Source organism: Rhinatrema bivittatum, chromosome 3 (assembly GCF_901001135.1).
Source record: "Rhinatrema bivittatum chromosome 3, aRhiBiv1.1, whole genome shotgun sequence".
Taxonomy (NCBI): Eukaryota; Metazoa; Chordata; class Amphibia; order Gymnophiona; family Rhinatrematidae; genus Rhinatrema; species Rhinatrema bivittatum.
The window spans coordinates 129,995,318-130,021,082 of record NC_042617.1 but is presented as its reverse complement, the minus strand read 5'-3'; positions in this window follow the sequence as shown (position 1 = coordinate 130,021,082).

The following is a 25,765-nucleotide window of genomic DNA, read 5'->3' as shown; positions in this document are numbered from 1 at the left end:
CAGCATCTGGAGTGGCAAGAAAGACCTGAGGAGTGGTACAGCAGGAATGGAAAGCAACAGATGTCCAGAGAAAGACTAAGACTCAGCAAGTACAGTAGATGAAAGTAATTTGGAAGGAACTTAGTAGACAGCCAAAGCAGTGGAGAAAGTATCCCAAGGTACCAAAACTGGCATGTACTTGTGATGGCTGCAGTGTCACTGGCAATTATTAAAAATAGTAAAGGCAAGAGTACAGTGATAAGAATAGCCATAAACCAGCAAGGTGTACCTTGAGGGCTGAGGCTCAGGAAGAATGGATCAAAAGCCCAAGGAGTGATGCAACAGATGATCAAAGCAACAAATGGGAAGCTCAAAGACTAACAGAATGGGGAATGCTTGTCTCAGTAAGAGGAATGTGATTGATCCTACCAGTAGACTAGCATATGATTCTTTCAAACTGTAAAGATTGAGACATGTACATGTTATATACACATAGCCAGATCAGTGAAACTATGAATTGCTCATTGAATGAGTTACAGTTTCTTCTGCTAATTGTATAGCTATGGAGATTGATTTTAGAGCTAATACATGAAAATGAGAGCTGACCTTCAAGACACAGTATGGAAATCTCAAACTGCATAAAGGCATGAAAGACCCCAAGATGTAAAATGTGGGGAAAATTAAATAGCATAAAAGCCTCCAAGGTATACAGTATGGGGAATCACAGACAGCATAAAGGGATCAAAACCTCCAAGGCCTACAGTGCAAACAAAAATATATAGCACAACGATGTATAAACCCCCAAGTGGTGGAGTGCTGTGAATCATAAACAGCACAAATGTGTCCAAACCACCAAAACTGCAAAGAGCTCAAACGTGACTAAACTATCAAAACGTAAGTGTGGTGAATCACAAACAGACAAAAGTTATTTAAACCCCAAAGGCATGGAGTGTAGTCCAATGTAAACAGCACAAAGGTGTATAAATCCTCACGACATGGATTGTTGTACTTCTCAAGCAGTACAAAAGTGTCTAAACCACTCAGGTGTGGAGTGTTATGATCCACAAAAGCCTATACATAGAAACACAGAAACATAGAAATGATGGCAAAAAAAGACCACATGGTCCATCCGATCTTCCCAGCAAGCTTATGGTAGCATCAGCCATGCCATACAGGTCTCCCCTATAATGGTAGCATCAGGGGGTGACATCTGCTATGGCATACAGGTTACCTACATACTTAGTTTCCCAAACTGTTAAAGGCAGGACCCTTGTTGATTATTGTCTGAGTCCAATACCCTGTTACCTCTTATCTGTTGCAATTGAAGCAGAGAACAATGTTGGAGTTACATCACAAGTTTAAGGATTATTGGTTAAGGGTGGTAAGATGTGCATCAACAAGTTATCCCCATGCTTAGTTGTTTTCCTAGACCATAAAATTAAATGTCCTTAATGGTTGCCGTCCGAAACTAATTCCCATTTTTCCATTTTCCTCTTCCCCCCTGTCATTAAAGTAGAGAGCAATAATGAGTTGCATCAACAGTATGAAGGTTTATTGATTAAGGGTAGTAACTGCTATACAAGCAAGTTACCCCATGTCTTCTTTTCCTGATTTCCATCCTTTGGCCTTTAGGGATCCAGAGTGTTTATACCATACCCCTTTGAAATCTTCAACTGTTTTTGACAGCAAGATAGAAAACCATAACAGAGTTTAGGTGGGAGGAGAAACTTTTTTTATTTCTAGGGACAAAATACCACAATATTTTTTATTGTCTAGGGACACAATACCACAATATAACAAAAAAAAACAAAACCCAAATAGTGTGGGAGAAGGACAAAGGCCAGGTGCGAACTCCCTGTCTCCTAAAACCCCATATTTTTTACACATATATGTGAACACACTTTTCACATTTTTCTATTCCAGTAATCATTTATCCATAGACTCCACCAGTGTTCAACACCTAGCCATTCCTTGTCCATCAATTCTCAGTAAGCACTGGTGGGTGAAGGACAAATGAGGATTGAACACTGTTGGGAGCTGTGGATGGAGGCTAAGGAGAAGAAGGAGCCCTTTTTGTCTATCCTTCTCTTTCTCCTCCTCCTCTCTGCCCTAATGTTCCTGGTTCGCTTTCCTAGGCTCCCTCAAAGTCTCATATTATTCCTCCAATGGTCTTCATCTCCCTGCAGTGGTCCTAGAGCGCTCAAGTCTCATTTCCAATCCCTGATTGTTCTTAAGCTCCAATCTTTCCCTATGGTCACTAATTCCTCCTTCACAAAAAAATTATCCTCTCCAGCATCTCTGCTTCACTTTCTTCTTGACCAGCAAGGTACAGGCCTCCTTATGAGCCAGAATCAGTTAGCTATCCTCTGCCTTGTGAGGTGGAGGTAGATTAGCATGTTCTACCCATTCTTTTCAGTGTCCTCAGACAGAGTAGGGGAAGGTCTGGAATTCAATACTGCATCCTGCTCTTCGCATCCTCAGTGAAGTAAGTAAGGGAGCTATACTATGTGCTGTCCTCACTCTCTCTTCCCGCTTCCTACCTCTTTCCCTCATTCACATTTTCTCTGCTTCCTCCAATCACCTCATTTAGAGACAACTCCCACTCTAATCTCACAGTCCCTCTGACCCACTTACTCACTAGGGATGTGAATCGGGCTTTGGACGATTGAAAATATCATCAATATTTTCAAAATCGTCAGAAATCGGGGGCTCCCCCAAAACGATAGGAAAACCCCACGATATTGATCGTTGGGGTTCCCTTATAGTTTTGGGGGAGGGTGGGAAAAATGGCACACAAAAATAATCCCTAAACCCACCCCGACCCTTTAAAAGTAACCCCTTAGCTTCCCCCACCCTCCCGACCCCCCAAAACCTTTTTACAGTTACCTGGTAGTCCAGTGGGGGTCCCGGGAGCGATCTCCCACGATATCCCGTGATCTCCCACTCCAGGCCGTCCTCCGGCTCCTGGGCCATTGGCTGCCACTAATCAAAATGGCGCCGATGGCCCTTTGCCCTTCCCATGTGACAGGGTATCCGTGCCATTGGCCGGATCCAGTCACATAGTAGGAGCACTGGATGGCCGGCGCCATCTTGTGCTCCTACCATGTGACAGGGGCTGACCAATGGCACTGGTAGCCCCTGTGACATAGTTAGGGCAAAGGCTATGGGCGCCATTTTGATTACTGGCAGCCGATGGCCCAAGTGCAGGAGATCACTCCCGGACCCCCGCTGGACCACCAGGGGCTTTTGGCAAGTCTTGGGGGACCCTCCTGACCCCCACAAGACTTGCCAAAAGTCCAGCGGTGGTCCGGGAGCAACCTCCTGCACTCGGACCGTCGGCTGCCAGTATTCAAAATGGCGCCGATAGCCTTTGCGCTTACTATGTCAGAGAGGCTACCGGTGCCATTGGTCAGCCCCTGTCACATGGTAGGAGCACAAGATGGTGCCGGCCATCCAGTGCTCCTACCATGTGACAGGATCCAGCCAATGGCATGGATACCCTGTCACATGGTAAGGGCAAAGGGCCATCGTCGCCATTTTGATTAGTGGCAGCCAACGGCCCGGGAGCAGGAGGACAGCCCGGAGTGGGAGATCGCGGGAGATTGCTCCCGGGACCCCCACTGGACCACCAGGTACCTGTAAAAAGTTTTGGGGGGAGTTGGGAGGGTGGGGGAAGCTAAGGGGTTACTTTTAAAGGGTCAGGGTGGGTTTTTTGTTTATCGGCTAGGGCGCAGCCGATAAACAAAATGTGATCAGGCCCGATGGATAAAAACCCACATGTGAATCGGAACCAGAATCCGAACCGATTCCGGTTCCGATTCACATCTCTATTACTCACACCCCAAAATGTTGATTCTCTCACTCACTCCCCACCATATAACCTACAGCTTCACCAATCCCTTACTTAACCTCCTCTCTCACCGATCTTTTCACTCACTCTTCCCCACCTCATATCTCCTTAATTACTTTCTTGCTTTTTCCCAACCCTCATTCTACTTTGCTCTCATCCCTTCATTCACTCTCCTGCCTCCCCCTCTCCTCCACCATGTTCTCTCTCACTCTCTTCCCCTTCTCCTGGTGTGGTTACTAGCAGCAGAGACAGTGGGGCTCAATAAGCCAGCCTGATAAGCGGCAACCTGGCCAGGAAGATGACACATCCAGTAGCAGCAGAAGCCATAGGACTCACAGGGATTTATCTAATGTCTCTTTGACCTTAGCCATTATCCCTCAGGGACTCCTTAACTGTACTAGAAAATTGCACAAAATCATGGGCACATGGCTGCTCCTTCTCAGGGCAAGAAGCTCCAATACACTCTGATTTGTTTCTCTGGGGCTAGAGAGACAAAAAATGTAGACATGCCACCACCAACTCTGCTACATTTCTGCGAAGATGCCAGAAATGAATTACACCAATATCTCTCTTGGACCCCAGAAAAAGATTGGCAGAACATACTTCTGAATTGTTCCACCAAACATTAAGCCCTGGATACCAGACACAAAAAGGGTTTGAATTAGCACAAGTTAAAAACTTGTGAGCTGTAGTGACATCCATCAAGGCCAGGGTTGAAGCCTTGACAACTATTGCTTTTAAGTTTCAAACTTGTGCTAATTCAAACCATTTTGTGTCTGTTCTTTCCTCTGAAATTTCTGCTTCAGTAATACCCCTTCCTCTCCTGTTCCCTGTAGAACAGGATGGGAGGGGCTGAATTAGAGAGCAGAGTTGTTCTCTGCTCTAGTCATGACAGTTCATCCTTCTCTCTCTTCTTCCCTGCGTGCTGTGGAGGGGCTGGAGAAGAACATCTCTACTGCTCTGCCTCTGAAGTCTGAAAGGAAGGACTGGAACTGTGTTCCAGGCTAATCCCTCACAACCTAAGCTCTGGGTGGAGCGACACAAGATCCAAGACCAATGATGGGGCTCAGCATTACACAGCATTGTACAGCAATGTATGGTATTGCTGTAGAATGACATAAATCAAAATGGCACCCTTCTCTGGGGTGAATGCACAGGAGTTAATTAACTCTGGTGGGACCCCAGGGGATGGTGTCAGTTAGAGATAGAAAAAAGATGCAGAAGAAGAGCTCTGATGCCTTTGCTCAGGGCCTGGCCTGATCCTGGCCTGAGGTCTGAGTAGCTATCATGGCTTCCCCAGGGACCCTCTCCCACTCCATTGCTGTGGCCTCTGATTCAGACCCTAAATACTACCTTATGAATGGCTCATCTCAAAGCATTTCAGGAAAGGCCTTGGGCCATGTCTGACAGATATACCCCATCCTTGCAGAACAGGTCCTCACACTCAATATAGAGCTAGTCATGTCTAATGTGGCGATCCCCGTGATGCTTGGTGAAGTTGTCTGTTTATTGAGCTTCTGCATTCACAATCCCCACAGCTGTGAGTGAGTACAGAAACTGATGACAGGGGATGATCTTGGATCATATGATCTTCATGCAGGGCATCAGTGGCAAAATGAGTGTGATGTCATTCCTAATGCTGTCAATTAGGAGCTGGCCAGGAATGTCCCCAGATCATTTCATCTCAAGTGAATGACCCTTCCCCAGTGAAGAGAAAATCAAAATCAGCAGCACTACACTGCCTTTGTCTTATAGTACAGCAAGACCACTGCAGCTGAAAGAAGATCAGCAGCAGACCTTTACCAATGTCAAATTCCAAAATTTCTAAGCTTTTCTAAAAACTCTCTGAGAGCTTATTCAACACATCTTTCTAGGCCAACAGCTAGAGATGAAATACAGTGGCTATTTTAAAAAATGTTGCACCATGATTTGCCTTCTTTGTGGTTTCCTTGCCAAGTTTTCCTGACTCAGCTTTGACAGGACTGTGAGTTCACCTCAGCCAAGAGCTGGTTGCTATAGTTACCAGTTGCTGTATTTTTTTTTTTTTGCAATACATAGCCATAGACTTGAACATGCCATAAACCTGAATGGGAAACATAAACAAATGAGACAAACATTTTTAATTACATTCATGGGACCTCCCTCCATTCATTTTGGGGTCCATGAAAGAAACAAATATGGACTGATTTGTTTTGATTTATCCGTTTGTTTTAAAGGAATGCATATCCCCAGCATCAGCCTCTTTGTCTCTCAGCCAGAAGTCTGTTGCTACAATATACTGAGCTAGCTGGGGAAGGAGAAGGAGAAGGAGAAGGGGGAACAAAATTAGAAAAAGCCTCCAGTTAGCTGTGATTGAAGTATCATGTTGCCATAGCCTTAGTTGGGATAGGTTCTAATTAAGAGAAATTCTGTTTGTTGTAATAGTATTTTGATGGACATAGTAAAAACAATGGCCACGTTAAATATATCTAGTAAGTTTTAATTTTGGCTTTATTTTGCATAAAGCTTGCATAGTCTGGGAGCTTTGCTACTTCTAATTGTTGAGACAAGTTAATCATTTTGTCATGTGACATTTTATTAAACAAATGAATGCAAGTTCACTGGCTATAAAGAATGTGTTTGCAAGGTCCAGATTGAATTGGAAGTTATTGATGTGGTTAGACATTTAAAATATCTATGCTTCTAAAAAAAAGTGGACAAATCTCTGGAAAGTTTTTGAGACTTACATTCCTGGCTGTGCTGAGTGACATTTGAAAATACATGTGTATGTTATTTAGAAGTGACATTTGGAAATGATTGTTTATATTAATTCCACTAATTATTCTGACCCATTACTAGCAGTGGCAGGCCTAGGTATTAATATAAATATATTGATTTAATATTTCACTTACTTTGTCAATAGCATTTAAACTGATAAATTGATGAATTGCTTTGGTATTAATGTATTAACTAAGTAAATGATAATAATTATATTTTTAATGCCATTTTCTGATTTGACATAGTGAGCTTGACAAATTGAAATGACAAAGCAGCATAAAAATCAAATTCAAGTTTTCTAAACCATATTGAACAGCCCTGTTTTTCAATTAAACAGTGGAAAGAATACTTGAAATTCTTATTCTTTTGTATGAATCTGGTTTGGTGCAATCAGAAACTAACATGCTCTTGTACTTCAGCACTATGTACTCAAGGAGTTAACTACTGTGTCTTATTTCATAAATTCTGCTACAGTGTGTACAAGTACATTAAATGTTCAACCAGATAAAACAATTAAAAAATCCTTAGCTTGACTATTTATTAGAAGTATCAGTCCCTATTGTCTTACTTATCATTGTTAATTACAAACATTTAGCCCTGTTATTGGATAATAATTTAGCTTCATATTGGAAAGAAACAGTTCTGGCCTTGGTCATTTTGGCACTGAAGCCTGCAGTATGACTCTGTTTTCTAAGCAGGCATTAATGATTCTAAAACTAATATTCATTGTTTGAAGAGACATTGCGGCCTTGGCATTTACTTAACCTTTTGTCTTATGTATGAGACTGAGTCAGTCTAAATCCTTTTCTTAATTAATATATTTCTTCTTTTTATCCAGGCCAATATTATTTATGGAAGAATTTGCATGTAACAATATTATATGCATAAAAATACATTTTTAAAACACTCAGAGAATTGTACAAGCATATTAACATAATATTCAGGTCAGCCTTCTGTGCTTTACTATATTTTTTATTATTTTATTTAAGCAACCTCCACAGTAAAAGCTCACTGCTAAAATAGCTTTGTAAGTGTATTTTTTAAACTTTATTTTTTTTATTGCTGTGGCTTTAACATCTATTATCGATTCAACAAGGTTTTACTACTATATTCAATAACAGATATTGTACAAGCTTTCCCCTATAGCTTTCACCTCACCCCATGTATAATTTTATAGATGTGCATTCATTTTGGTCTAAATGGAAAAATGTGAGGAATGAGTCAATTTTTGATTTGGTGTGGGTCAACTGAACCAAATACTATGATCCCTTAAAAAATCTGATTCCTTTCCAGCTTATTCAGTTTAGTCCCATTAAAGTCTATGAGGGAAACAAAGCAATGCATTTTTATATTTTAAGTCAAACAGATCAGAGCATTTGAGGATGGGATAAGAAATTAGCAGAACCAATCAAGTTTCAGTATTTTTTTTTAACCAGCCTATCCCAGCTTGCAGCTGCATGTCATGGCCATCATTTTTTTAGGTGAGTGAAACTAGGAACAATGACCATTTTGTTTTCAGTCATTCCTTTGTTGGATGCCAGAGAGAGAAGACAAATATTCTGAAGTTTGTTCCTTCAAAACGTACAGTAACAGAAAAGATTAAAAAAATATAATTTACAGGAAAATGCAAAGGGTTCTGTTACAGTCACTCATTGATACTGTGCCTAGCTGTAGTCTGAGTTATTTCCTAGTAGCAGTATACAATCTCTCTAATCTCATGGGATCCTGTCACCAAATGGGTTTGCTCTGCACTCATGTTTAAATACTTGCATATGCTAAAGTATAGTGTTACAAAGTAATTTTTTTTAAATTATAGAATACCATTCCACTTCTAAATTTAACCTGAGTGGTGATCATCTTTAAGAAAAAAAAATCCCAAACTGCTCTCTTATGTTTAATGGAGTTTGCTGATCAGCTACTGTTAGAGGGATAGTGATTTGTTCAAGAACACCCCATCTTAAATTTCTGAAATTATGTCTCATCTTGAGAAAATGGGATACTATAGAACTAAGAGACAGGTAACTGTGTTTTTACCTGTCTCTTAGTTCTACCGATATAAACTTTATTATATGGACAAACAAAATAAACCACAAATTCTGATAAGTAATGAGTAGATCCTTTGATCTGTAAGATTCAGTTAACGTGTGGATCTTGCCATGATGTACTAGCTATAGCTTGTGCACAAAAAGAGCAATGTCCATAAGATATATGTCCCCTAAGTGTAGGGGTCTGTCTCAGAAGTAGAACAGGTAAGTCTGACTGAATAACATAATCTTTGATATTCTGGCTAACAAGGCTGATGCAATATCGATGTGGGAAAAACAGGCGCGCATGAATGAGTGCCCACTTTCCTAATGCGTGCCCATCCACCTCTCCCGGGCGCATGATGCAGTAGGCAAATCAGCTGCTGCATTAAAAAGGAGGCGCTAGGGGACATTGTGCAACCCTAGCGCCTCCTTAGCAACAGGTGCCTAGGAGAAGTGGCTGTTCGCTGGTCAGAAAAAGGGATGCTGAATTTTTTGAGCATCTGTTCCTAACCCGTGCACAGCTACAGGTTAGGAAAATAGACAATCACAAATTGAGCATCCATTTTCCTAACCAGACCACCATCGACATTCTTTTTTTTTTTTTTTTATATTGCTGCTGTCGATATTCAGTTAGAGGAACCACAGAAAAGCAGTATTTTCTGATTTTCTGATAAACTTTCAGGGCTCCTCAAGGCTTAACACCAGCTCTGGGGCTGGCATTAATTTCTGAGGGTTAAAATGTGCGCGTCTGGCACACATTTATTTTTACAGATGGCAAAAACTTCTCTGATTTTCTTTCGAGGATTCAGTCAATGAAGCACTATCACAAATAGAAGACCAAAAACACCTCTATTTCCTCCATAAATTCAAAAGACATTAATAATATTATTTTAAATCTAGATTAATGACCTCATATAGGCAATTTAAACGGAGCCTTCGTGCAAGGTTCTCTCAACCTAACTTGATGTTACCCAGGTAGAGAGTCCCTCAAGCTAGGTTGAGAGAACCTTGCCCAAATCTCATCTTGGAGTGAGTTTCCTCACTCCGAAGGCCAGCAAATCTTTACAAGAGACCACTGTTCTGTTCGTACATCTCACGTTGAATGTCAAAGTGGCCCCTATCCCCCTACACTAATACTTAACCCTCACCTCGAGTTACTAGGTGGGCCTCCCATAGGGATACAAAAACCTGTCTAGGGAGGCAGCACTATAGCATGGTTCTCTCTCTCTCTCTCTCTCTCTCTCTCTCTCTCTCTCTCTCTCTCTCTCTCTCTCTCTCTCTCTCTCTCTCTCTCTCTCTCTCTCTCTCTCTCTCATGAACTGTAGAGATTTCCATAGGAAATTTTGGAAAAAAAATCACTTGCAACAATCAAAAGAAGCAGAACATATCCACAAGGCATTGAAAAGGGTTGTGTGGATGAGATGTTATGGATGACAAACCTTTATTCAAAACTGTCTCCTGGATATCTGTAATCGGCTCACCTGACAGATTCACTACTGCAAATCCTGCCATGCTTGCAATCTTGTAAATGCAAGCAATCTCCCAGTCATCTGCTGTCCAGATGGGAGGTCATCTCCTTCAGTATATTCTGCAGTTCCATGAGTGATCTTCTTCTAAAAAATGTTGCCGGGAAAAGGGCAACCTATGGTTTGCCCCATATACTCCATCATCAAAACCAGAAGATTTTTCAGATGAGTCTACAAATGTGACCATTTTCACATATATCTTTTGCCACTCTGTCAGGGATAAATTGCTTGTCTCCTTCATATGAACATAAGAACATAAGACTTGCCATACTGGGTTAGACCAAGGGTCCATCAAGCCCATTATCCTGTTTTCAACAGTGGCCAACACAGGTCAGAGGTACAGGGCAGGATCCCAAGGGGTAAATAGATTCCAAACTGTTTATCCCAAGAATACACAGTTGATATCTACATTTCCACCTTAATAGTGGTTTATGGACTTTTCCAACAAGAGCTTATCCAAACCTTTTTTTAAATGCAGCTACACTAATAGCTTTTATCACATCTTCTGGCAAATAATTCCAGAGTTGAATTATGCGATGAGAAAAAAATATTTTCTCTTATTAATTTTAAAAGTATCACATATTAACTTAATTGTGTATCCCCTAGTATTTGTACTCTTTGAAAGAGTAAACAACCTAATCACATTAACAGGTTGCACCCCACTCATTATTTTATATTTATTATTTTTTAATTTTTAATTTTTATATACCGAGGTTCCTGTATAATGTACATATCACACCGGTTTACAAGGAAATATAACTGTTGCCTCAGGGGCAGCTTACATTGAAACACATAACAATAAAGAATTTAAAGAATTTACAGAAAACAAACAAAGGCCTGATTAAGCTGCAAAGTAGAACTATTAAGAAACATATGTACAGCAGGAGAAGGTCTATTTTATAGACCTCTATCATATCTCCCCTCAGCCATATATTCTCCAAGCTGAAGAGTTCTAACCTCTTTAAGCTTTCCTCACTGAGGAATTATTCCATCCCCTTTATCTTTTTGGTTGTCCTTTTCTGTACCTTTCTAATTCTGCTATATCTTTATTGAGATATGTGACTCGAACTAAACACAATATTTAAGATGAGGTTGCACCATAGAGTGATACAGAGAGGCATCATGATATTCTCTGTTTTATTTTCCATTTCTTTCCAAATAATTCCTAGCATTCTATTTTCTTTCTTGGCTGCTGCTGCAGACTGAGCAGTGGATTTCAATGTATTATCAGTGATGGTGCCTAGATCCTTTTCCTGAATGGTGACTCCTAATTTGGAATCTTGCAACTGGGAGGAGTTGAGTTAGCCAGCTAATTTATCCAGTTAACTCTGTTATTCAGAGTTAGCTGGATGATAGATCCGAATAAGCCTAGTTGAATCAAAGAGCTGTCCTAAAGTTAGCTGGGTATAGTTAGCCAGCTAATTAATTAAGATAGCCAGCTATATCCATTTTAAATTTTTTGTTTGCAAATAAAACCTCTTCTTGACTGTTCATTGAAATCTCATAACAAATGTTGTAATCTCAGTTATTATTTGATTTTTGTGAATAAAATTAACTTATCTGTTCTATTCATTGAGACATATTCTTCATAAGGTCTTTGCTGCAACCCCAACACAGGTCAGTGTTTTCAAGCAGCTCTGCGCTAAGGGGAATCTTCTCATCCAACAGTGAGAATGTCATAGCTACATCAATTATGTTAAAACAAAGAAAAATGAAAATAAATCTGTTGCATGTAGTCTTATACCGATCAAACAGGGTCATTTTTCAAATCGCGTTAGGGCGTTATCACGGGCGTTAGGGCACTATTGCCTGCGATAACACCATAACGCCCAGAAAAAATAATGCATCATGAGATATGTATGCAAATTTTAAAAATTTAGGAAAAAGGAAGGAGTTTGGGTGGAGTTTATAAAAATGAGGGGTGTTCAAACATTGTGTGCACTAGCGTAACATATGTTATAACGCCAGAAATAACTATACCTTTTTTCCTGGTGTTATGCTGTGCGATATGCCTGAATGGGATTTGCAAAATTTATGGCAAATCCCATTTTGGGCAGGAGAGAGAGAGACTCTGGAGTGGCACACTTATTAGTCAACTATTTATACCACAGTAGGAAGGTCAACTAGTAACTCGAGATGAGGTTTTGGTGGTGATGTAGAGTTTGGGGGGACAGTTTTACATACACAGAGCTACGAACAGCACAGTACACATCAGTGAAGATTTGATGTGATTTGGAGTGACAAAATGTACACAAAGGGGTAGATTTTAAAACCTACGTGCACGGCCTACATTTGTACACACTACCTGGCGCCCGATTTTAGAATCTGGAAGGTCAAGCCAAGGGTGGACAAGGAGTCACAGAAAACACTGGATGAGATGGACAGAAGACTGGATGAGGCAAGGCTGGACAAGACAAGGCTAGAGCAGAGATTTAAATACCCGGAGGTACTGACATCATCTGGTAGGGACGCCCCGAGGTTCCCGCCATGACGTATTCAAAAACGTAGGTGGCATGTGTGCGCGCACCTAAGAGGCCTCAGGAAGAAGCATGGTGGACAGGGACGCGCATGCTGTGTTGGAGACACTGAGGGTTTCGGCAATCAGCACCGGAGGTAGCCATCCTTCCCAGGGAGGAAGAAAAGGGTAAAAGAGAGGTGAGGCAGAGTGGTCGCAGCCATCTGCGACCGACGGATGCAACACTCGCTTCTGGGAACACCAGAGAAGGTAACTCTTGGTCTTACTACCATTATGATGCCCTTGTTCAGACTACCGACCTCTTTGGTAGCACTGTCACCCGTATGACATAGTGAGGGCAAAGGTAGGGCCGGCGCCATTTTGAAGATTGGCAATATGGTCCCGTATTGCCAATGGCGCCGGCGCTACCTTTTCCCTCACTATGTCATACGGGCGACCGTTGCCCGCATGACATAGTGAGGGCAAAGGTAGCGCCGGTGCCATTTTGAAGATTGGCAGTACGGCCCGCGTGCAGGAGGTCGCTCCCGGACCCCCGCTGGACTTTTGGCAAGTCTTGTGGGGGTCAGGAGGCCCCCCGCAAGCTGGCCAAAAGTCCCTGGGGGTCCAGCGGGGGTCCGGGGGTGATCTCCAGCACGCGTGATGTCGGGAACCAGGAAACAAAATGGCGCCGGCGCTACCTTTGCCCTGTCACATGATAAGGGCAAAGGGCCACCGGCGCCATTTCTCAACACAGCGGTGGCCAGAGAGCGGGAGGAGATCGCGTCGGGACCCCCCCACTGGACCCCAGGTAATTTAAAACATTTTTGGGGGGGTTCGGGAGGGTGGGGGATTTGTTTTAAAGGTTCGGGTGGGTTTTAGGGTTATTTTGGTGTGCCGGTTTTCCCGCGCCCTATTTAACGATACAGTACAAATGCCCCTGACGATAAATCGGGGGCATTTGTATTATAGCACGTATCTAACGATTTTGGACGATTTTAAAATTATCTGACGATAATTTTAATCATTCAAAAACGATTCACATCCCTACTATTTACTGCAACAGAAATACATTAATGTTACCTGTCACAGTAAAGTAGATGCAGTACTGCCATCGGTAACACACACAAGTTAGCAGCTGTGGTCACATTGCTTTTACGACCTGATTTACTAAGTCTTTTCTTCCATTCTATACCTATGGGAAAAAAGCTTATTAAGTCAGATTCTTAATACAGTGTTCACTAAAGGCTGTATACCTTTTAGTGAATAGCACGTTGAATACACAACTGTAACTTGCGCTTTATATGTGCTTTAATAAACAGATTTCTTAGTTCACCTAAATTATGATCAGTAGAATTATTCCTGAAGTCCATACTGACTGAATTATTCAAACAGTTCAAGGGAATGTAATTTTCCCATCTTTTACAATGTTACTGAACATTCACTGGGTTGCTGATAAAGCAGTGCAATACAGCTGCATTTTCTGTAATTATTCTTTCACTTGATCCTTGGGTTCTAGGTCTACTTATGTGCATGTTTAAAGTATATTAACAGCATGGGTGGGCTTCTTAACCCCCTTGTCACTTAATCAACACTGTGGAAAGTCCTGCCTATTCTCTTGATAAGAAGGAAAGGTTAAACTTTAATATGTGAGTTTTCAGTGCTTGTAAGGAGTGTCTTTTTACCACAGTTAATCAACTGACAAAAAAAGCAGTAGAATAGATCAGGGACAGAATAAAAAAAATGAAGAAAAATAAATAGTCAAAGAAGACAAACTGTGAACTTTGAATAAAAAGAAATAAAATAATGTGTGCCAAGGGAGGGGGAGGGGAGCAGAAGGTTAAGCAAAGCATGTTGAAAGAGAGAAATTTAATGGAGGAAAAATAAAAACATATATTGTCATTTTCCTCTAGAAAGTAAAGACATTTGAAAATGATTATAAAACCTGATCACTTTTAAACAGTTTCTCTTTTTTAAAAAATGCCCCTTGTTATAGCTTTAAATCATGCTCTCTTATCAATATTACCCTGGCTAAATAATATATTGCCTACCTAACGGATTCACGCATTTGCCTTCTCAATACTATTGATATACATTATTTTACCAAGTCTTTTCTAGTGGAAGATGCCTTTCAAGCTGTCTAAGCTTTGAGCTTTGAGTAGTTTAATTTACTTTGTACCTTCACCTCTGCTGCTTTTGTGAACTGAGGGCTTGTTGATGTGTCCTTAAATATCATAAGCCAACAAGTCACCTAAAAAGAAGAATTCTTTAAAATAACCACATGCTGGCTCAGAAGAATACAGTTCTTCATATACAGTATATTGGTAGTATATAGAAATATGATTGGATCATCACAGATCTGAAAGTCTTCAGCTCTGTCTCCTTCCCATTAATTTACTTCTCAAATGCATTTTGATCCAAGATCTATCTTACAGATACAGCACCCAAATGGAGTTAGAACTGCTAGGAAAGACTGAGACTGTGTTAAATGAGAATGGGTGACCAAAGCTGGATTAAATGTAAACTCCATTTCAGTCAACATGTTTGGACAGCCACTCCATACTGGACAGGCTGCAAATTGGTTCCGATAAATAAAAGTTAGCAACAACTCAATTCAAATCTCCATATTAGCTCTGTTCAGATATGTTTGACCTAGTTTGCATGCAGATATTGACACATTTGCATTACTAATTGAAACTTAAGAATATCTGCAGATAAATGCATTAATCTTAACCCATTTTAGTCAATTTGTATTTTTACAAAAGTATCAGATTATTGCTGGGTCAAAGTTGTCTCTCTCCAAGAAATATCAATAAAATACCTGCAGATATGAGAATTAACTTGAACAGGTTCAAAATAAAACATAAGGGCATAAGATTTGTAATACTGGGTCAGACCAAAGGTCCATCAAGCCCAGTATTCTGTCTCTGACAGTGGCACATCCAGGTTACAAGTACCTGGTAGGACACCAAAGGTCTAATTTTTCTTGCTCATAACCAAGATAAGCAGTATGCATGGTTAATAGTGGTTTATGGACGTTTCCTCCAAGAACTTGTCCAAACCATTTTTACATCCAGCTATGCTAACTGCTTTTAATATATCAATTGGCAACGTTTTAATTGTGCACTAAGGGGTAGATTTAAAATGCCCACGCATGTGTCCATGTGCACGCGGTTCCCAGCAGTTTTAAAAGAATCACGTGGTGATTTCTTTGCTTCAGTGTTTACTGAAGAGGATGTTGGGGAGGTACCCGTAATGGAGAAGGTTTTCATGGGTAATGATTCAGATGGACTGAATCAAATCACGGTGAACCTAGAAGATGTGGTAGGCCTGATTGACAAACTGAAGAGTAGTAAATCACCTGGACCGGATGGTATACACCCCAGAATTCTGAAGGAACTAAAAAATGAAATTTCAGACCTATTAGTAAAAATTTGTAACTTATCATTAAAATCATCCATTGTACCTGAAGACTGGAGGATAGCAAATGTAACCCCAATATTTAAAAAGGGCTCCAGGGGCGATCCGGGAAACTACAGACCGGTTAGCCTGACTTCAGTACCAGGAAAAATAGTGGAAAGTGTTCTAAACATCAAAATCACAGAACATATAGAAAGACATGGTTTAATGGAACAAAGTCAGCATGGCTTTACCCAGGGCAAGTCTTGCCTCACAAATATGCTTCACTTTTTTGAAGGAGTTAATAAACATGTGGATAAAGGTGAACCGGTAGATATAGTATACTTGGATTTTCAGAAGGCATTTGACAATGTTCCTCATGAGAGGCTTCTAGGAAAAGTAAAAAGTCATGGGATAGGTGGCGATGTCCTTTCGTGGATTGCAAACTGGCTAAAAGACAGGAAACAGAGAGTAGGATTAAATGGGCAATTTTTTCAGTGGAAGGGAGTGGACAGTGGAGTGCCTCAGGGATCTGTATTGGGACCCTTACTGTTCAATATATTTATAAATGATCTGGAAAGAAATACAACAAGTGAGATAATCAAATTTGCAGATGACACAAAATTGTTCAGAGTAGTTAAATCACAAGCAGATTGTGATAAATTGCAGGAAGACCTTGTGAGACTGGAAAATTGGGCATCCAAATGGCAGATGAAATTTAATGTGGATAAGTGCAAGGTGATGCATATAGGGAAAAATAACCCATGCTATAATTACACAATGTTGGGATCCATATTAGGTGCTACAACCCAAGAAAGAGATCTAGGTGTCATAGTGGATAACACATTGAAATCGTCGGTGCAGTGTGCTGCGGCAGTCAAAAAAGCAAACAGAATGTTGGGAATTATTAGAAAAGGAATGGTGAATAAAACGGAAAATGTCATAATGCCTCTGTATCGCTCCATGGTGAGACTGCACCTTGAATACTGTGTACAATTCTGGTTGCCGCATCTCAAAAAAGATATAATTGCGATGGAGAAGGTACAGAGAAGGGTTACCAAAATGATAAGGGGAATGGAACAACTCCCCTATGAGGAAAGACTAAAGAGGTTAGGACTTTTCAGCTTGGAGAAGAGACGACTGAGGGGGGATATGATAGAGGTGTTTAAAATCATGAGAGGTCTAGAACGGGTAGATGTGAATCAGTTATTTACTCTTTCGGATAGTAGAAAGACTAGGGGGCACTCCATGAAGTTAGCATGGGGCACATTTAAAACTAATCGGAGAAAGTTCTTTTTTACTCAACGAACAATTAAACTCTGGAATTTGTTGCTGGAGAATGTGGTTAGTGCAGTTAGTATAGCTGTGTTTAAAAAAGGATTGGATAAGTTCTTGGAGGAGAAGTCCATTACCTGCTATTAAGTTCACTTAGATAATAGCCACTGCCATTAGCAATGGTTACATGGAATAGACTTAGTTTTTGGGTACTTGCCAGGTTCTTATGGCCTGGATTGGCCACTGTTGGAAACAGGATGCTGGGCTTGATGGACCCTTGGTCTGACCCAGTATGGCATTTTCTTATGTTCTTATGTTCTTATGATGCAATCAGACCTTTGCCCAGTTCCCTAACCCTATCATTCCTCCCTCTTCCTCTCTCCTCCTTGATCCCTAAAACTACCCTAGCTATCCCCAATGTTTTTGTTTTTATACATACTGCACCTCCAGAGGAGAAGTAAACTACACATGCCAGCCGGCTGCTGGCGTGCGCTTCTCTGGGACAGCATCTAATGGCGCTATCCCGGCCTGCCCACCCCCTTCCCTGCCCAGAACCCACCCTCCTCCCTGCCCAGATCCCACCCTCTAGCCTGCCTCTTCTTCAGGCCTGGCACTTCTGCGCATATCGGGAGTTTTGTGCATGGCTGGGCCCTTTCTGAAATGTGCTCGGTGTGCGCGGGGTCCATCCATGTGTGTAACCTTTATTTGCACGTGCGAGCCTTTTAAAATTGACTTGCAAGTAAAAAATTACTTTCTCCAATTTGTTTTAAAATTGTTTCCTGTCCCCTAGTTCTAAAACTATTGGAAAAGGGAAATAAATGTTCCCTCTTTATCTCTCAGTAGTCTCTTCTCCAGGCTGATGCACTTTATCTGTTAGTCTTTCCTCATAAGTTTGTTGTTCCATCCCCTTCATCATTTTAAGAACATAAGAAGTTGCCATACCTCTGAGAGTCCATCAAGCCCAGCACCCTACTTCCAACAGTGGCCAACCCAGGATACAAGTACCTGGCAAGTATCCAAACATTAAATATAGCCCTTGCTACTAATGCTGGTAGTAAGCGGTGGCTATTTCTTAAGTCAACTTGACTAATAGCAGTTTATGGACTTCTCCAGGAACTTGTCCAAACCTTTTTTTAAACCCAGATAATCTAATTGCCTTAACACATGCTCTGGCAATGAATTCCTGAGCTTAATTACATGTTGACTGAAAAATAATTAGATTTGTTTTAAATGTGCTACTTCCTAACTTCATAGTATGCCCCATAGACCTTGTATTATCTGAAAGGGTAAACAACTGATTTATAGTAACTTGTTCTAGTCCTCTCATGATTTTATAGACTTCCATTATATCCCTCCTCAGCCATCTCTTCTCCAAGCTAAACAGCCCTAACCTCTTTAGCCTTTCCTCACAGGGAAGCCGTTCCATCTCCTTTATCATTTTGGCCGCCCTTCTCTGTACCTTGTCTAGTGTAATTATATCTTATTTATTTATTTATTTATTTATTTATATATTTATTTATACAATTTTTATATACCGTTGCACAGAAACAAGTTCTATCTCTACGGTTTACAAGATACATCTAAAAAATCGACATAGTAAAAGAAGAATAAAAGTACAACATAAAATATTCAAAAAAATAAGTTACATACATTCAATAAGAAATTAATAAATAGAGGCTAAAATTAACATTATAATGAGGTAAAAACAGAGTAAAAGACAGAAAGTATGAAAAAAAAGACCTGGCTATTATCTTAATTAACCATCTCAAACGCCTGTTTAAAAAGCCACGGTTTTAGATCTTTCCTGAATCTCTTTGGGTTGTGTTGTAGCCGTAAACCTTGTGGTAAGTTATTCCAGAGGATTGGACCTGCGATTCATATGGCACGATCTCTGACTTCACTCAGATGGGCGGATCTTACTGTAGGTACTGACAGGAGGGCTTTGTTGGCTGACCTAAGGTTGCGCTGGGGAATGTGTAATTTAATAATTGAATTCAAACATGCAGACATTTCACTATACAATATTTTGTGGATAATGCATACGGATTTGTGCATTATTCTGCTTTCTATGGGTAACCAATGTAGATCTCGTAGGACCGGAGTCATGTGATCCTTCTTTTTGTATTTGAGAGAATATGGGCTGCACTATTTTGCAGAATCTGTAAAGGACGTAATGTTGCCTTTTAGGGATGTGAATCGTGTGATCGATCGTCTTAACGATCGATTTTGGCTGGGGGGGAGGGAAATCTGATCGTCATGGGCTTTTTGTTAAAAAATCGTAAATCGGGGGAGGGCGGGAAAACCGGCACACCAAAACAACCCTAAAACCCACCCCGACCCTTTAAAACAAATCCCCCACCCTCCCGAACCCCCCCAAAATGTTTTAAATTACCTGGGGTCCAGTGGGGGGGGGGGTCCCGGCGCAATCTCCCTCTCTCAGGCCACGGCTGCGTTAATAGAAATGGCGCCGGTGGCCCTTTGCCCTTACCATATGACAGGGCAAAGGTAGCGCCGGTGCCATTTTGGTTCCTGTCACCCGACGTCACGAGTGCAGGAGATCGCTCCCGGACCCCCGCTGGACCCCCAGGGACTTTTGGCCAGCTTGAGGGGGCCTCCTGACTCCCACAAGATTTGCCAAAAGTCCAGCGGGGGTCCGGGAGCGACCTCCTGCACTCGGGCCGTATTGCCAATATTCAAAATGGCGCCGGCGGGCAAAAGTAGTGCCCTCACTATGTCATACGACCCGTATGACATAGTGAGGGCAAAAGTAGCGCCAGCGCCATTTTGAATATTGACAATACGGCTCGTGTGCAGGAGGTCACTCCCGGACTCCCACTGGACTTTTGGCAAGTCTTGTGGGGGTCAGGAGGCTCCCCCCAAACTGGCCATAAGTCCCTGGGGGTCCAGCGGGGGTCCGGGAGCGATCTCCTGCACTCGTGACGTCGGGTGACAGGAACCAAAATGGCACCGGCGCTACCTTTGCCCTGTCATATGGTAAGGGCAAAGGGCCACCGGCGCCATTTCTATTAACGCAGCCGTGGCCCGAGAGAGGGAGATCGCGCCGGGACACCCCCCCCCCCCCCACTGGACCCCAGGTAATTTAAAACATTTTGGGGGGGTTCGGGAGGGTGGGGGATTTGTTTTAAACGGACAGGGTGGGTTTTAGGGTTGTTTTGGTGTGCCGGTTTTCCCGCCCTCCCCCGATTTAAGATTTTTTGACGATAAATCGGGGGAATTGCTATTGTATCGCGGCTCTAACGATTTTTGAAGATTTAAAATATATCTGACGATTGTTTTAAATCGTCAAAAAATGATTCACATCCCTAATTATTATTTATTTGATTTATATCCCCCCTCTCAGAAACTTCAAAAAGGTTTGAATTCAGGTACTGTAGGTATTCCCCCTGTCCTTAGAGTGCTCACAATCTAAGGGCCTCTTTTACTAAGGCTGTTCTCCCTTTCTGTGCGTTTGGGAAAAATGCTTACTAAATAAAGCCCTAAGTTTGTACCTGAGGCAATAGAGAGTGAAGTGACTTGTCCAAGGTCACAAGGAGCAGTAGTGGAATTTGAAAAATGGTTTCCCTGGTTTGCAACTTGCTGCTCTAACTACTAGAATTGTTAAAGAACAATATATTAAATAAGCCTGGGAAAGGAGTTTAAAACATTATATGTAAAAAGAATAATAAATTGCTATGAATTCTACTATTATGTCCTATATCCACACATTTTAAACTAGACTAATACAACCATTTTTTTAATATGCTACCATGTGTTTAATATATGCTGTGTACTTTTATGTATAATTAGTTAGGCATATTTTGTACATTTACTATGGAGGTTTCCTAGAGATGAAAAGATGTAGGCACTTTACTGTGAGAATCATCTGAATGTAATTTGAGTTATAATTAGGCAATCTAAAAGTATAAACAGAATTAGCCAGGGATTGGGAATAAAAATGTATATAAGAAGATGAGAATGAAGGAATTTCATGACTAACTCATGACTCTCCTCATTCATGATCATTTCATTTATAATGTATATGGCACCCTGCATAGATCAAAGTAAAGGTCCAATGAAGAAAATTGAATGTATAAGTTAAGGACAAACTTGAGCAAGTGTGTTTTAAGATTAAGATTAAAAAACTGAAAAATGATGTATTGCTTTGGAAGTTGTAGGGTAGGAATTCCATAGATTCAGAGCAAAACGGGAGAAAGCACAAAACTAGATTATGTCTGGAATTATTAAATATATGAAAGAGAGATATGAGTAATGTGATCCCAGTACTCAGCTATGAGGCCGGGGAACTGCCTTCTGCCTCATGGTCCCTATCCCCTTTATAGCTTCCTTGTTTTTCTTACCACTGTTGCAAAGCATTTGGTGGCAATGAAGGGGATGGGGACAGTAGAAAATCTGGCCATCTTATTGAAGCAAGGAGGGGGCAGAGCTAGAAGATAGTGTCAGGGCCTCCACTTAAACACCTGCTGGCACAACTAGGGTCTCTTTCTTCAATGGATGTTCAGCTTGATGCCAGCTTGCTTCATTTTTTCTGTAGGTGACCAGTTCTTCTTTGGTAGTTCCCTATCACCAGTCGGTCAGCTTCAGCATTCCATGAGGAGGGTTACTTCCTCGGGGCCTCTCTTCTGATGGCCATCTCCAGGATCTTTTTTGGCAGCTGGTTTTCTCCAGACAGGTAATTCCTTGGCTAGCCCCAGCATGACTGGCCAGGACTTCCTCTCCCTTCTCCATCAACTGCTTTGGAAGAAGGGAGTGCACAGGACCCAATGCCAGGCACAATCAAAGAGCTCAGTAGCAAAATGAAAACAAGGAGGACCAGTGCACGAGAGAGGAAACCTACACCATCAAAAAGTGGCCACTATTGCAGGCAGCTATAAGTGGGCAAGAGATTGATTGCTGCTCTCTGGAGTGAGGCGGCCAGCGGGCAACAAAGAAAGGTTCAACCAGCTCCAAAAAGAGATTAGGCGGGGGTCACAGACAAGCATCAGCTACATTTTGTCACCAATCCCCCTGGGAAGGGAGTAGAGAGCACCAGGGAATATGCAGCAGTGGATGCATGAAGATGATCTATAGCAGCTATTAGAGAAGATCCAAGGAGATGTAGTAGAGCATGACATCAAGTGGGTAAGAGCTCACCTGCAATCCTCTGATAGGTACACATGCTTCTCCCCCCAGCAAAATGTGCAGAATGAACACAGATCTGTGACTGAACACAGATCCATGTAGCAAGGGGATCCTGACCCTTCTAGGGCAACAGCTACCTCAACTTCTGAAATTTCTGTGAGTGGTAAGTATGATGAGGAGAATGATTGATATGAGGTGGACATGTTGGATGATGTTGATGTGATTATTAATTCTGATATAGTCAATAATGGTATTCCTATAACATGTACAAAAGAAAAAATCAAGAGCAGGTAGTGAGTAAGGAGTGACCAGAAGTGAGATAGGGTTTCATGTTTTCTGAGGGTTAAAACGTTATAGCAATTATGCAATAAGAAATCTGTAGCAAGTATGCATGCAATGTTAGAGATATGATATGCTATATTATAATAACATAGTCAGGCATATTAAGCCCTCCACATTTTTTAGCTCTTTTTAGCTTTGAATAACTGATTCTGGCTGGTTTCCCTTGCCAAATAATCAATTGACTTTAAATTAAGCATTTAATATCTTTGGTCATTATCCAACAGGAAGCATTTGTAGTTTTGTATACAAATGTAGGTATAAATGTAATTTTAAATAGATCACATGTACCAAATATAGAGTCCCTGATTCCTCAAGGTATCTTCCCATAGACACAGAATTGGAGAAAAGCATTAGTAAATCAGGCAGAAAGTGAGAGGTAATTCCACCATGCTTCCAATTGATTTTCAATCTTATCAGTTGTATGGGATATATTTAATTTATATACAGTTTTTGATGTTTGAAAAAGGAATATGAAATCCTAAATATTTAAGAGATGGCCCCTCAGTTTCCATAGGTTACTCTTTTGTCTCCTCAGCATTTTCTGTTTCAGGTCACACCTCTAGATCTGGCTCTATAGGGAGAAAATTCATTGCCTCCTCCTTTATCTCCTTTATCTGCCACTCTAAACTGATCTAGTTCACTTACGGCCAGATATTAAATTGGCCACGCGTGGAGAAATCGCCACTTACGCGCGTAGCCGGGCCCCGTGTGTGCTGCGCACATTTTAAAAAGGGCCCGTCTACGCGCGTAAGTGGCGATATGTGCATTAGTGCCGGGCCCTGACAAATGAGCGGGCTGGGGATACGCAGTCCAGGGGACAGAGCAGGGCGGGCTGGGACAGCGCCATTCATTGCTGTCCTGGAGCCTTAAACGCCGGCCAGCTGCTGGCGTGCACAAGTTACTTCAGGTTGGGCCCTGAAGTAGAATAAAAGGTAAAACAAAAAAAAAAAAAAGGCGATTTAGAGGGTGGGGAGGAGAGGGGAAGGGGAAGGGGAAGGGAGGTAAGGGTAGGGGGTAGGAAAGTTCCCTCCCAGTCTGCTCCTAAATTGGAGCAGACTGGGAGCCCAATCTCGTTGCCATGCAAATTTGTTTATTTGTACCCCCCCTTGCACACGCCACCTGCACATACGCGCACAGATTATAAAATTTGGTGCGTATGTGCATGCGGCCCATGTATTTTATAACATGCATGCGCCAATGCACGCATGTTATAAAATTGGCGCGTCCATGTGCGCACACCGGGTAGCGCATGCACATGGACGCACATGTGCATGTTTTAAAATCTACCCATTAGGGAATAGCCATTGCTATTACTGGCATCAGTAGCATGGGATCTGCTTAGTATTTGGGTACTTGCCAGATACTTGTAGCCTGGATTGACCACTGTTGAAAACAGGATGCTGGGCTTGATCGACCGTGATCTGACCCAGATTGGCAATTCCTTATGTTCTTGTGTCCTAGGATTCCCAACTTCCCCTTCTCTGCAGGTACCCCCCCCCCCCCCCCCCCCACATTCCATTCTAGACTTTCAATCTTTGATGGAAGTATCCATCCATCTCTCTCCTCCCTTTTTGGATAAACTTTCTTTTGCCATCTCCTATGAAATGCTGCCCCACTGATACTAGTCTTGGTCTTTCTCCTGGAAATAGACAATGTTTTCTTCCTCTTTGTACCCTGTTCTCTTTAGAGAAGAAAAGGTGGTTCCATCACAGATAAATGCAAAAGAAATCTATTTGTCGATACTGCCCTAGTATATAGCATTGCTGCTAAGCTACCAAGCCAATCCCCAAATTAAATCTTTTCATTAAAACTGAGACCATCTTCATTAGAAATATCATCTAACATCTAGCTGAACAGTCTAAATTTTAAATTATAAAGCGGATGCAAATTCACTGGCAGGGCTCATACTGGAGAAGAAAATTTGAAGATGTGCAATTATGAACAGAAAAAGTAAACTAATTCAATAAAAATATGCAATCTGATTATATGAGAACATTGGAATAATTCTGGTCTTATTAGTAAAGTCTCCAAATTGAAAATGGCAATGTTCTCATTCAGTTTGCTAAAGTTTAGGGGACAAGAACCAACTTTGATAAGATATCCTTCAAATGCTCAGTTTGTAGCAGGTAGGTATAACTAAAGAAAAACAGTGATATAAGGGTTAGAACATTGGTCAATGACTCAAGTAAAATGTTGTGGCATGAACTCAAAACTCTCCTCTACTATTAAATCACGTTACTCCTTGTGCCTTTGCAATCTATATGATAGCACAGCATTTGACCTAGGGGCCTAAGTGCTTGGCATTTTCCTCATAGATACAAAATGGGAAAAATCCTTTAGCACAGGGTTGTGCACCTATTCTGGCTGTTCTGCTGTGGCATGCAGTGCAGTGTGTGCCACAGCTTCTGCTGCCAATTCATGGCTCAGTGTGGCTCTCAGGAAGAATCAGCTACATAGCACCCATACCCCAGCTCTGTTCTGCTATGATAGCTAAGAGAATTGGGGGTACAGGCACCATAAAGCACAAAGTGACTGAAAACTAAGCAGAACCCGGATTAAGCAGAAGCTTTGGAGAGTGTGATCAATTTGAAGGAAAAGGATGTAAGAATGAAAAATGAAGGTGTGAGAAGAAGTTGACGTGAGCAAAGGGGTCTGGGGTGAGAATGAGAAATGAGAGCTTGGGGTGGCAGAATAAGCATTAGCAATGGGCAATGTTGGAAGAGGTGTGAGCATGAGTAATGGAGAAGGGGGTATTTGTGACCAATTGAGAAAAGAGATAAAGTGAGTAATGGGAATTGGGATAAAGGAAAGGGGGCAAGAAAAAAGAATGAGGGCTGGGAATATAAGAATTGCCATTCTGGGTCAGTCCAAGTGTTCATCAAGCCAGAATCCTGTTTCCAAGCACAAGTGCCTGGCAAGATCCCATATAGTTGACGGATTCTATGTTGTTTATACCAAGGAATAAGCAGTGGCTTCCCTAAGTATACCTGGTTAATAGTTTATGGATTATTTCTCCAGG